This window comes from Pongo abelii, chromosome 10, assembly GCF_028885655.2.
Source record: "Pongo abelii isolate AG06213 chromosome 10, NHGRI_mPonAbe1-v2.0_pri, whole genome shotgun sequence".
Classification (NCBI taxonomy): domain Eukaryota; kingdom Metazoa; phylum Chordata; class Mammalia; order Primates; family Hominidae; genus Pongo; species Pongo abelii.
In genome coordinates, this window is record NC_071995.2 from 123913799 (window position 1) to 123925742 (window position 11944).

The following is an 11944-nucleotide window of genomic DNA, read 5'->3' on the forward strand; positions in this document are numbered from 1 at the left end:
CCACACGTCTAGCTAATTGTTTGTATTTAGTAGAGACAGGGTTTCACCATGTTGGTTGGGCTGGTCTTGAACTCCTGACCTCAGGTGATCTACCTGCCTTGGCCTCCCAAAGTGCTGGGATTACAGGCGTGAGCCACCACACCCTGCCAAAAAGGCTTTATTTGATCTAGTCCCTAAATTACCCTCAGAGAGCAGATTGGCAACCTGTGGACACACTAATTTAGGCATAGCTATAGTAGATGAAATGTTCCCTTAAGGTCCTGGAGGAGGTCCCATCTGTCAGGAAATTATCTAATTAGTGGAAAGAAACTGGTGCGTGTGGCCAGGCACAGTGGCTCATGCCTGTAATCCCAGCACTTTGGGAGGCCGAGGCGGGCGGATCACGAGGCCAGGAGTTTGAGACCAGCCTGGCCAATACGGTGAAACCCCATCTCTACTAAAAATACAAAAACTTAGCTGGGTGTGTTAGTGTGCGCCTGTAGTCCTAACTACTTGGGAGGCTGAGGCAGGAGAATCGCTTGAACCCAGGAGGCAGTGGTTGCAGTGAGCTGAGATCAAGCCACTGCACTCCAGCCTGGGCAACACAGCAAGACTCCGTCTCAAAAAAAAAAAAAAAAAAAAAAAGAAAAGAAAAGAAAAAGAAACTGGTGCATGTATACACATGTCTCAAAAACAAAACAAAACAAAAAAAACCTGATTTTAGACAGCTGAGAATCTATATATAACTGACACATAAATATGCTATACATATCTGTATGTTTAGAAAATGTTTAAAAGAGGCCGGGCACGGTGGCTCACACCTGTAATCCCAGCACTTTGGGAGGCCTAGGTGGATGGATTACTTGAGGTCAGGAGTTTGAGACCGGACTTGCCAATATGGTGAAACCCTGTCTCTATTCAAAATACAAAAATTAGCCGGGTCTGGTGGTTCACGCCTGTAGTCCCATCTACTCGGGAAGCTGAGGCAAGAGAATAGCTTGAACTTGGGAGGCAGAGGTTGCAGTGAGCTGAGATCACACCACTGTACTCCAGCCTGGTCAACAGAGTGAGACTCTGTCTTGGAAAAAAAAAAAAAAAGAAAAAAATGTTTAAAAGAACAGAACTGGAGAAAATAATAGAAAAGGAAATGGATCTGTATGCAGCCCTACCAGAGCTGGAAGCTGTGAGCTCAGGCTAAATTATCTTTTCATTTCTAGAGTTATATGATTATAGTATCCTTTTCCTCCATCAGTCGACTTTAGCATTATCAGTCATACGTGCGTGTTTTTACATTTATTTTAATTCGGCTATGGATCTCACATTCACAAAGGTCTCACATAAACTTTAGAACTTATCTCTAAAAATGATTATTCCTACAGTCACAGATTCATTTTTTTTTTTTTTTTGGATCAAGACTTTCCTGGAAATCACTGATAGTTTTGAAAGCACACAATATTCACCATACAACTTTAAACTTTAAACACAGCCTCTGTTGTAAGCCTGCAATGATTAAACTCTTTAATAAATCCTGAAATTTTTCTCTGAATAGCAAAAAACACTGCATTGTGTGTATGTTCTAACATTGTACATATTTAAATAATTAGAATTAAAAGCATTACTAAATGTAAACATTTAAAACAGGGATTTATAGCATAACGCAATTTCAGCATTTCTTTACTTTTTTTTTTGAGATGGAGTCTTGCTGTCCCCCAGGCTGGACTGACTGCAGTGGCGCGATCTCGGCTCACTGCAAGCTCCGCCTCCCGGGTTCACACCATTCTCCTGCCTCAGCCTCCCAAGTAGCTGGGACTACAGGAGCTCGCCATCACGCCCAGCTAATTTCCTGTATTTTTAGTAGAGACGGGGTTTCACCGTGTTAGCCAGGATGGTCTCGATCTCCTGACTTTGTGATCCACCCGCCTCAGCCTCCCAAAGTGCTGGGATTACAGGCGTGAGCCACCGCGCCCGGCCTTTTTTTTTTTTTTTTTTTTTCCCCGAGATAGGGTCTTGCTGTCACCCAGGCTGGAGTGCAGTGGTGCAGTCTGTATTTTTAGTAGAGACGGGGTTTTGCCATGTTGGCCAGGACGGTCTGGAACTCCTGACCACAGGTGATCTGCCCCATTCGGCCTCTTGAAGTGCTGGGATTACAGGCGTGAGCCACCACGCCCAGCCCGTTTTATACAGCTTTGATTTTTATTTATTTATTTTTTTGAGACTGAGTCTCACTTCGTTGCCCAGGCTGCGGTGCAGTGGCGCAATCTCGGCTCACTGCAACCTTCTCTTTCCAGGTTCAAGTGATTCTCCTGCCTCAGCCTCCCGAGTAGCTGGGATTACAGGCACATGCCACCACATCCGGCTAATTTTTGTATTTTTAGTAGAGACGGAGTTTCACCATGTTGGCCAGGCTGGTCTTGAACCCCTGACCTCAGGTGACCTGCACACCTCGGCCTCCCAAAGTGCTGGGATTACAGGCGTAAGCTACTGTGCCCGGCCTACTTTTTTTCTTATAGTTAAAAAAAAAAAAAAAGATTTTAAGTGGCCTGGCCCTCTCTTTAAACTTCTGAGTTTGGGCGGATAGTTGAGTTGGGTTGGGTGGTTAGAGAAGAAATGCTCTGGACAGATTGAAAGACTAAATTCCTACAAGGAAAAGTGGTCATTTTTCTGTGGTTTTATCCCAGGGGAGTTGGGGCACACTGTATTGAAGGGATGTAAACTCTCCAAGATGCAATGCTGCCTCGAAATGCCTGCCTGGCTCATGGGTGTCATGAGATCTGAGTAGTCACCATGTGTGTTCCTAAGGTTCCTCAGCTCATCAGATCTCACCCCAAGGTGGCCCAACCTAAGTAAAAGGCAAATCACAATGGACATATCCAGGCCCTGCCCTAAAGAGGCAAGCTGACAGTTACTCATATCCATTTTGTGTTTAGGAGGGGTAATAAGAAATTCGGTTTGGACCCATTGGAATAGGGAGAGGGAGGAAGACATGGCATTTAGTCCTTGCCCTACAAAAATATCGCCGTTCTAGGAACCTGCGTCTGTGGGGATTCAGCCTGGGGTTCCCTGCCTCTGTTCACCCCATAGCCAAGTAGAGCGGATGGTGGGGAAATGCCCCTGCCACCGGCCACAAGGTATATGCAAGAGAGCCCAAATTTATTTTTATTTACTTATTTATGTTTCGAGATGGAGTTTCGGCTTTTGTTGCCTAGGCTGGAGTGCAGTGGTGAGATCTCGGCTCACTCCTCCGCCTCCCGGGTTCAAGCGATTCTCCTCCTGCCTCAGCCTCCCGAGTGGCTGGGATTACAGGTGCCCGCCACACGCCTGGCTAATTTTTTGTATTTGCAGTAAAGACGGGGTTTCACCGTGTTGGCCAGGCTGGTCTCGAACTCCTGACCTCAGGTGAGCCACCGCGCCGGGCCAAGAGAGCCCAAATTTTACTCAGACCATCCTATCTATCAAAAGCAGCACCAGCCACTATTCTGTGGGTCTTTTATTATCTCAGGGCACTAATCACGTACTCAGCTGGCGAACCTGTTCACTTTCTCCCACTGGGCTTAGCGTGGTTCCCTCCCATTCCCCAGCGCACTCATCCTAGGGGGCTCATCTGCGTATTTGAATATGCGTACGGAAGAATAAACATCCCCAGGCACTTCAGGCACAACCCTCCTTTGGTAGCGCAGAAGTCAAGCTAGAGGTCGTGACCCCCTGGAGTTTCGGTGGTTTCGGGTTGGGGAGCAGAGCCGGTGGGGCAGGACCGACTCGCCGGGGCCCGTCAGGAAATCAAGGTGACAGCGCCCGGCACTGGCCTTGGTGGAAGGGTGACTCCGCCCCATTGCTCAGCTCCGATTGGGCACGCCCTTTTCTGGTTCTCCCTCAGGATTGGCTGAGAGTTGCGGCCTGTGAACCGGAACGCGTCGCGATTGGTTGGCGATCAGGCCGCTCTTCCAGACGCAGAGGCCTGGGCCGATGTGGGCCCAACTCTCTGCCAGCCAATCAGCGCTCGGGCTGAGTGTGGCGCGTGAGTGTGTCCGGGATCCCTCCGCCGCCCGGGCGTTGGGGTCGCGGGAAGGGAGGGGACTGGGAGGGGATGCGGTGGGGACGTGTAGGAGGCCCGTGGGGTTGACTTGGGCGAGGCAGAGAGGACGCGTGTGCTGGCAGATGGAGGAGAACCGAGCGGAGCCGGGCAGCTTTGTCAGGAGTCTTCCCCTACTGCTAAGGACCCCTCCTGCAAATTCAGACTCTTGCGTGACACCCCAAAGAATAAATTAATAGGCTGGGCGCGGTGGCTCACGCCTGTAATCCCAGCACTTTGGGAGGCTGAGGCGGGCGGATCACGAGGTCACGAGATCGAGACCATCCTGGCCAACATGGCGAAACCCCGTCTCTACTAAAAATACAAAAATTAGCTGGGCATGGTGGCGGGCGCCTGTAGTCCCAGCTACTCCGGAGGCTGAGGCAGGAAGATCGCTTAAACCCGGGAGGCAGAGGTTGCAGTGAGCCGAGATCACGCCACTGCCCTCCAGGTTGGGCAACAGAGCGAGACTCTGTCTCAAAAAAAAAAAAGAATAAATTAATAATCAATAAATTTAAAAATTAAAAAGGAACACCACCAAAAGAATCATGAAAACAAATAAAGAAACAAAGGCTAATAAAAATAAAAGAAAGGCTTAAAGTGCCCAAAATATCTAAAAGAAATGCACAATATCGACTTACAGTATAGACAGAAAAGACCTGCAAATTCTGCAGCCTTAATACCTTCAGTCTTTTTGGAAATGTTTCAGGAGCTGCTGCTCTGTGGCCTGCCTCGTGCTAGGCGTTGGAGAACCCCCAAAGGAACCACGGGGACCAGAGCCCGGCGGTCACGGTGCTTGCTCTTGGAGGCACATAAAGGGCTTCATTTCAGATGGTGAAAGTGCAATGGGGTGATGGAGTGGAGAATGTGGGCGCTCTGAATTGTAACCACGTGCTATGACATGGGGTGGGGGAAGGCTCCTAATCTAGGAGCAGCCTTCTCTAGGCCTTTAACTATCTGCATAAGAGATAGTATGAAAAAGGAAAGGGAAATTTGTGTGTGCGCGCAAGTAAGATTTCTTTGCATCTTATTACAACATCTATCCCCTCCCTTCACCGTATGTGCCAGCTGAATACACTAGGGACTTTGTATTTTTCAGGATCCTTTTCTCCGGAAGCCTGGCTACTGAAGAGAGAACTTCACACTTACATAAGAGGAAAAAGAAGCCAGAGGATGGAGTGTCACCTCATCTGGTCACCTTTTCTTGCCCTGTTAGAAGCAAGACAGCAGAGCATAGCAAGCTTCAGATGGCTTGTTTGGCTGGTCTGAGTCTCTTTAGGATTAAATGAGGCCTCTGTTTACAGAGATCCTTTGTTTCACTATTAGCATTAGGCTAATAAGTTTTAGTACAGCCTAAACCCCGTTTTAGGGTATATCACCTGGTTGTTGGTGATGTTGAATTACAGGGTGTCCTACAGAGAGTAGCAGAAATGTAGCTGTGTCTTCCAAGTATTTGCTATGAGTCCTCAGTGGCAGATACCTGTGAGCTGTAGCATAAGATGCATTCGTGTAACAAATATCTATTGCGTGCCTGCCACATGTGAACACAAGGCGAAAGGTCCCTGCTTTCATGAAATTTCATCCTATTTCATTGTATTAATTTCATTGAAAGTAATAATCAATTTCAAATAAGGATGATTTGGCCTTGCACTTGAAAGAAGCAAAACAAGATCATGTTTACAGTGCCTGGGGGTGGAGAAGGGAGGAACATTTTATAGTTGTTGACTGGCTGAGTTGGGGTCAGGTGCTCCCAGCAGAAGTGGGCCGATTCATCAAAAATCAATTCATTGAAAGTCATTTTGCCAAATAATCAATTCAGTGATTTAGCAAAATTTTCCAGATTTACCAACTTACCAAAAATGGCATTTTATGGCTTAATCTTCTTGATTTAGATTCAATGAATAAGAATACAGTCATCTGAATTTTTTCGGACATATAAGAAAATACACTTTTTTTTTTTGAGATGGAGTCTCACTCTGTCGCCCAGGCTGGAATGCAGTGATGTGATCTCAGCTCTCTGCAAACTCCGCCTCCCAGGTACAAGTGATTCTTCTGCCTCAGCCTCCCGAGTAGCTGGGAATACATGTGTGCACCACCACGCCTGGCTAATTTTTGTATTTTTAGTAGAGACAGAGTTTTGCCATGTTGACCAGGCTGGTCTTGAATTCCTGACCTCCCACCTCGGCGTCCCAAAGTGCTGGGATTACAGACATGAGCCACCATGCCCAGCCCCTTCCAGTTCTTTTTCTACACATATACATTAATGTATAGAAAAAATATATATACGTCAGGCCGGGCGTGGTGGCTCACACATGTAATCCCAGCACTTTGGGAGGCTGAGGTAGGCGGATCACGAGGTCAGGAGATCGAGACCATCCTGGCTAACACAGTGAAACCATGTCTCTACTAAAAATACAAAAATTAGCCGGGCATGGTGGCAGGCGCCTGTAGTTCCAGCTACTCGGGAGGCTGAGGCAGGAGAATGGCGTGAACCCAGGAGGCAGAGGTTGCAGTGAGCCGAGATCATGCCACTGCACTCCAGCCTGGGCGACAGAGCGAGACTGCATCTCTTAAAAAAAAAAAATATATATATATATTTATATTTATATTTATTTATTTATATATATTTATTTTTATATATATGTCAACAAAGAAATTTTTAAACACAAATGTTTTCTTGTATGTATTTTTCTACAACTGTACATGTCATTCTACAATTTATTCTATCTTCTTCAGCAATCTTTTTGAGGCTGGGTGTGGTGGCTCATACCTGTAATCCCAGCACTTTGGGAGGTTGAGACAGGAGGATCACTTGAGCCCAGGAGTTTGAGACCATTCTGAATAACATAGGGAGACCCTGTTTCTATTTATGTATTTATTTATTTTTTGAGACAGGGTCTTGCTGTGTCACCCAGGCTGGAGTGCAGTGGCATAATCAGAACTCGCTACAGCCTCCACCTCCTGGGCTCAAGTGATCCTCCCACCTCGGCCTCCTGAGTAGCTAGGACCACAGGCACATGTCACTATGCCTGGCTAATTTTTTATTTTTTATTGAGAGAAGGTCCCACTATGTTGCCCAGGCTGGTCTTGAACTCCTGGGCTCAAGCAATCCTCCTGCCTCAGCCTCCCAAAGTGCTGGTATTACAGGGGTGAGCCACTGCACCCAGCCCCCATCTCTATTAAAAAAAAAAATCTCTTTGAGAACTGTGATGTTTGTAGGTGAATGTGATTGTTTTTAGTGGATGTGCATAGCATTGTACAGTATGGATTATACTATACTTTGCCATTCCCATGTTGAAGGACTTTAGTTTGTTTCTAGTTTTTCACCCTAGGCTTAGTGAAGTAAGACTCACCCAGAGTCTTGGGGCCCTGCTTTTATTAATTGTTTTATTTTTATTTTTACTTTTTTTTTTGAGATAGAGTCTCGCTGTGTTACGCAGGGTGGAGTGCAGTGGCATGCAATCTTGGCTCACTGCAACCTCTGCGTCTTGGGTTCAAGCAATTCTCCTGCCTCAGCCTCCCACATAGCTGGGATTACAGGCATCCGCCACCACACTCTGCTAATTTTCGCATTTTTAGTAGAGATGGGGTTTCACCATATTGGCCAGGCTGGTCTCGAACTCCTGACCTCAAGTGATCTACCTGCCTCGGCCTCCCAAAGTGTTGGGATTACAGGCGTGAGCCACCGTGCCTGGCCTATTGTTTTAAATTGTGAGATGTACAAAGCATACAAAAAGACTGAATATAACATACATGTGCAGTTTACAAAATAATAACTGTGGACCATGTACTCACCACACCGCTTAATAGGGCATGAGCTATTAAGTAGCTTGGAAATCTCTCCCTAAATTCAGCCCTTTTATTTGCCCTAGAAGAAACCATTTCCCTGAATATGGTTAAGCATTTATTTGCTTGTCTTTATGTTTTTCTAATATGTATGGATTTTTTTTTTTTTTTTTTTTTTTTTGAGACACAGTTTCAGTTTTGTTGCCCAGGCTGGAGTGCAATGACACGATTTCGGCTCACTGCAACCTCCGCCTCCCAGGTTCAAGCGATTCTCCTGCCTCAGCCTCCCGAGTAGCTGGGATTACAGGCACCTGCCACCACACCTGGCTAATTTTTGTATTTTTGGTAGAGACAGGGTTTTGCCACGTTGGTCAGGCTGGTCTCCAACTCCTGACCTCAGGTGATCCACTTGCCTCGGCCTCCCAAAGTGCTGGGATTGCAGGCATAATCCCAGTGTGCCTGGCCTAAATACATATGGATTCTAACAAGAACTTTTTTGGGGCTTGCCTGATTTTGACCTTCCTGTGAAAGGAAACATACAGTTTATACACTTCCGGGATTGCTTGTTTTCTTTGCTTCTCAACACGATGAGCTTCGTCACATGCATGCATCTGTGGAGCATGAATTTTCATTGCATAGGATGACGGTCCCATCATTTTCTTTTCTTCTTCCTCTTTTTTTTTTTTTTTTTTTTGAGACAGAGTCTTGCTCTGTTGCCCAGGCTGGAGTGCAGGTGCCTGATCTTGGCTCACTGCAGCTGCTTCCTAGGTTCAAGCGATTATCCTGCCTCAGCCTCTTGAGTAGCTGGGATTACAGGCGCCCGCCACCACGCCCGGCTGACTTTTGTATTTTTTAGTAGAGATGAGGTTGTGCCATGTTGCCCAGGCTGGTCTTGAACTCCTGGGCTCAAGTGATCTGCCCTCCTCTGCCTCCCAAAGCACTGGGATTACAGGCATGAGCCACTGCGCCCAGCCGGTCCCATCATTTTCTTATCTTTATTCCCGATGAGGATTTGAAGTTGTGTGGTCATATTTTATCCTCTGCTTTCCCCTGGGGGCTGGAGAGGAGGTGGGGAAGCTCAACCTTGAGACATCAACTCCGGCACATCTTGTACTTAGTAACTGGCACCGACTCAATATCCACAGCCCCATGGGCATGCGGGGAGTGTTGATGCAACCACACCATGGAGGCCAGAAAAAGAAATCCTCAAGCAACCCTTTGGCCTGATGGACTCAGGGGACCTGCCTGAGTCTGCAGTTGGAATCACCCCTTTCCCTTTCTTCTGGCCTGACCTCGGGGAGCCACTATGTCGGCAGCTGCTGTCTGTGCAGATGCTGTTGCTTCCTGTCCCTCTGCCCCTCCAGCCTTTCCCTCCGCCCCTCCAGCCTTTCCCTCCGTCTCATTGCACTGTTGCTTTGGTTATGACTTGGGTAAGATCAGAGGCTCCAACTTGTTCTCATCTAGTCCAGCTCCAAGTACTCACCGAATCCAGCAGCATATCCTGATGGTTCTCCCTTCCAAAATAGTTCTATGTATATAGAGGTATTCACAGATTTATATTTATATAAAAATAAATGTATATATTTACATTGTGGGATATAGAGCTATCTGAATATAACATGTATGTACAATTTATGAAATAAATGCACACCAAGTAGTCACCGCCCAGCTTAATAGGGGATGACCAGTGTCGTGGAAATCCCTCCCTAAATTCAGCCCCTTTATTTGCCCTATGAGAAACCAGTGCTACATCTATAGCTCTATATACCACTATGTAAGTATATACATTTATTTATTTATTTTTTGAGATAGAGTTTCACTCTTGCTGCCCAATGTGGAGTGCAATGGCGTGATCTCGGCTCACTGAATTACAGGTGTGTGCCACTGCACCTGCCATAATTTTTTTTTTTTTTTTGAGATGGAGTCTTGCTCTTATTGCTCAGGCTGGAGTGCAATGGCACGATCTCAGCTCACTGCAACCTCCGCCTCCCAGGTTCAAGTGATTCTCTTGCCTCAGCCTCCCAAGTAGCTGGGATTATAGGCACCCGCCACCACACCTGGCTAATTTTTGTATTTTTAGTAGAGATGGGGTTTTGCTATGTTGGCCAGGCTGGTCTCGAGCTCCTGACCTCATGATCCGCCCACCTCGGCCTCCCGGCGTGCTGGGATTACAGGCATGAGCCACAGTGCCTGGCTCTGTCACCGAGGCTGTCACCGAGGCTGGAGTGCAGTGGCGTGATCTCGGCTCACTGCAACCTCCGCCCTCCGAGTTCAAGTGATTCTCCTGCGTCAGCCTCCCGAGTAGCTGGGATTACAGGCGCCTACCACCATACCCGGCTAATTTAGTAGAGACAGGGTTTCACCATCTTGGCCAGGCTGGTCTTGAACTCCTGACCTCGTGATCCACCCGCCTCGGCCTCCCAAAGTGCTGGGATTACAGGTGTGAGCCACCGTGCCCAGCTAAATTTATTTTTTATACTGTTCCATCCACCTCAAACCCAACCACACTCTATGACCACACAACAGACGAATAATCCTTTCAAAATGTACGTCATGTCACTTCCCCATTCAAAAGCTTCCAAGTGGCTTCTCATCACACTTTGCATAAAACCCAAAGCATTTACCCCATGGCCGCCCAAGGCCCCGTATAGCCACTGCGTTAAGACAGTGCCAAGCAGGCCTCAGGGACTTTGCATTTGCTATGCCCTCTGGAAGGCTTTTCCTGAAGATCAGCACTGGACTGGATGTTTCACTTCATTTAGGTGTCAGCTCATGTTACTTCATTAGGGAGGTCCTTCCTTGATCACTTTTTTTTCCTTTTTTTGGTGAGACTGAGTTTTGCTCTTGTTGCGCAGCCTGGAGTGCAATGGTGCAATCTTGGCTCACCGCACCCTCTGCCTCCTGGGTTCAAGCGATTCTCCTGCCTCAGCCTCCTGAATAGCTGGGATTACAGGCTTCTGACACCATGCGCAGCTAATTTTCATATTTTTAGTAGAGATGAGGTTTCACTGTGTTGGCCAGGCTGACCTTTTTTTTTTTTCCCCATGTTTGGGGCTTGTCTTTGTCTCTCAAGTGTGAAATATAAATCATGTTTTTACAAGTTTTGCGAATCTTGACTTTTCATACCTTGTTTTTGTAAGCAAAAGTTTCTTATTAAAATAATAAAATGACTGTCTTTGTGTGCAATATTTATCTCAAATGTTTGTTAAAATAGCATTGTTATTTCTCAGGACAACAGCAAGGATCAGCCCCTGCAGAAGCTTAGGAACTACGTACAGAACTTTACAGAACAGACGCAATACTGTAGCTTAAGCCTCTCTGCTGACCAGAGAATGGAATTCTGCGTGGACTCAAGGAACAAAAGGAAACTAGGCAGGGAAAGGGAAAAGGAAAGTGGCCATCTGAATCAAACTTCAGCTGCCATCAGGGCACATCTTGTGGTGGCCACAGATTGCAGGCTGTTTTTGGAAGACTCAGGCTCAGCACAGGATTCCATTTGTCTACCTGGCTACACCCCTGGCTGAGGTGCCATGAGGTCAATGTCACTCAAGTCCCTGGCCAGCCAAACTCCCGCAGCAAAGAGTCCCAAATCGACGATCAAGTTCCTCCGGAAGTCACTCCTGTCAGTGGCAAAGCGGTAGACGCCCCGAGGCCAATCTCCCACGTTGTCCGGTATTTCGGGAGTTTCATTAGCCGGCAGCGCTCATCCGGATCCCGCTGGAAGCCATAGTAGGAAGCTTCGCACAGGCCCTTTTTTTTTGAGATGGAGTTTCGCTCTTGTTGCCCAGGCTGGAGTGCAATGGTATGATCTTGTCTCACTGCAACCTTCGCCTCTGGGGTTCAAGCGATTCTCCTGTCTCTGCCTCCCAAGTAGCTGGGACTACAGACATGAGCCACCATGCCTGGCTAATTTTTGTATTTTTAGTAGAGACGGGGTTTCATCATATTGGTCAGGCCGGTCTCGAACTCCTGACCTCAAGTGATCTGCCCGTCTCAAAAAAAAAAAAAAAAAAAAGTGGCTTCTTTCTGATGTGGTGTGCATTCCTCAATACAGTACATCAAAATTTTATTTTATTCATTCACATCATGGCATATTTATTCCAGTTACAG

General features: G+C 46.9%; 1 pseudogene; it reads right to left on the reverse strand.

Moving 5' to 3' along the window:
* Positions 1–11285: 11285 nt before the first annotated feature.
* Positions 11286–11562, reverse strand: LOC112135839 (mitochondrial import receptor subunit TOM6 homolog; annotated as a pseudogene).
* Between the last annotated feature and the right edge of the window lie 382 nt (positions 11563–11944).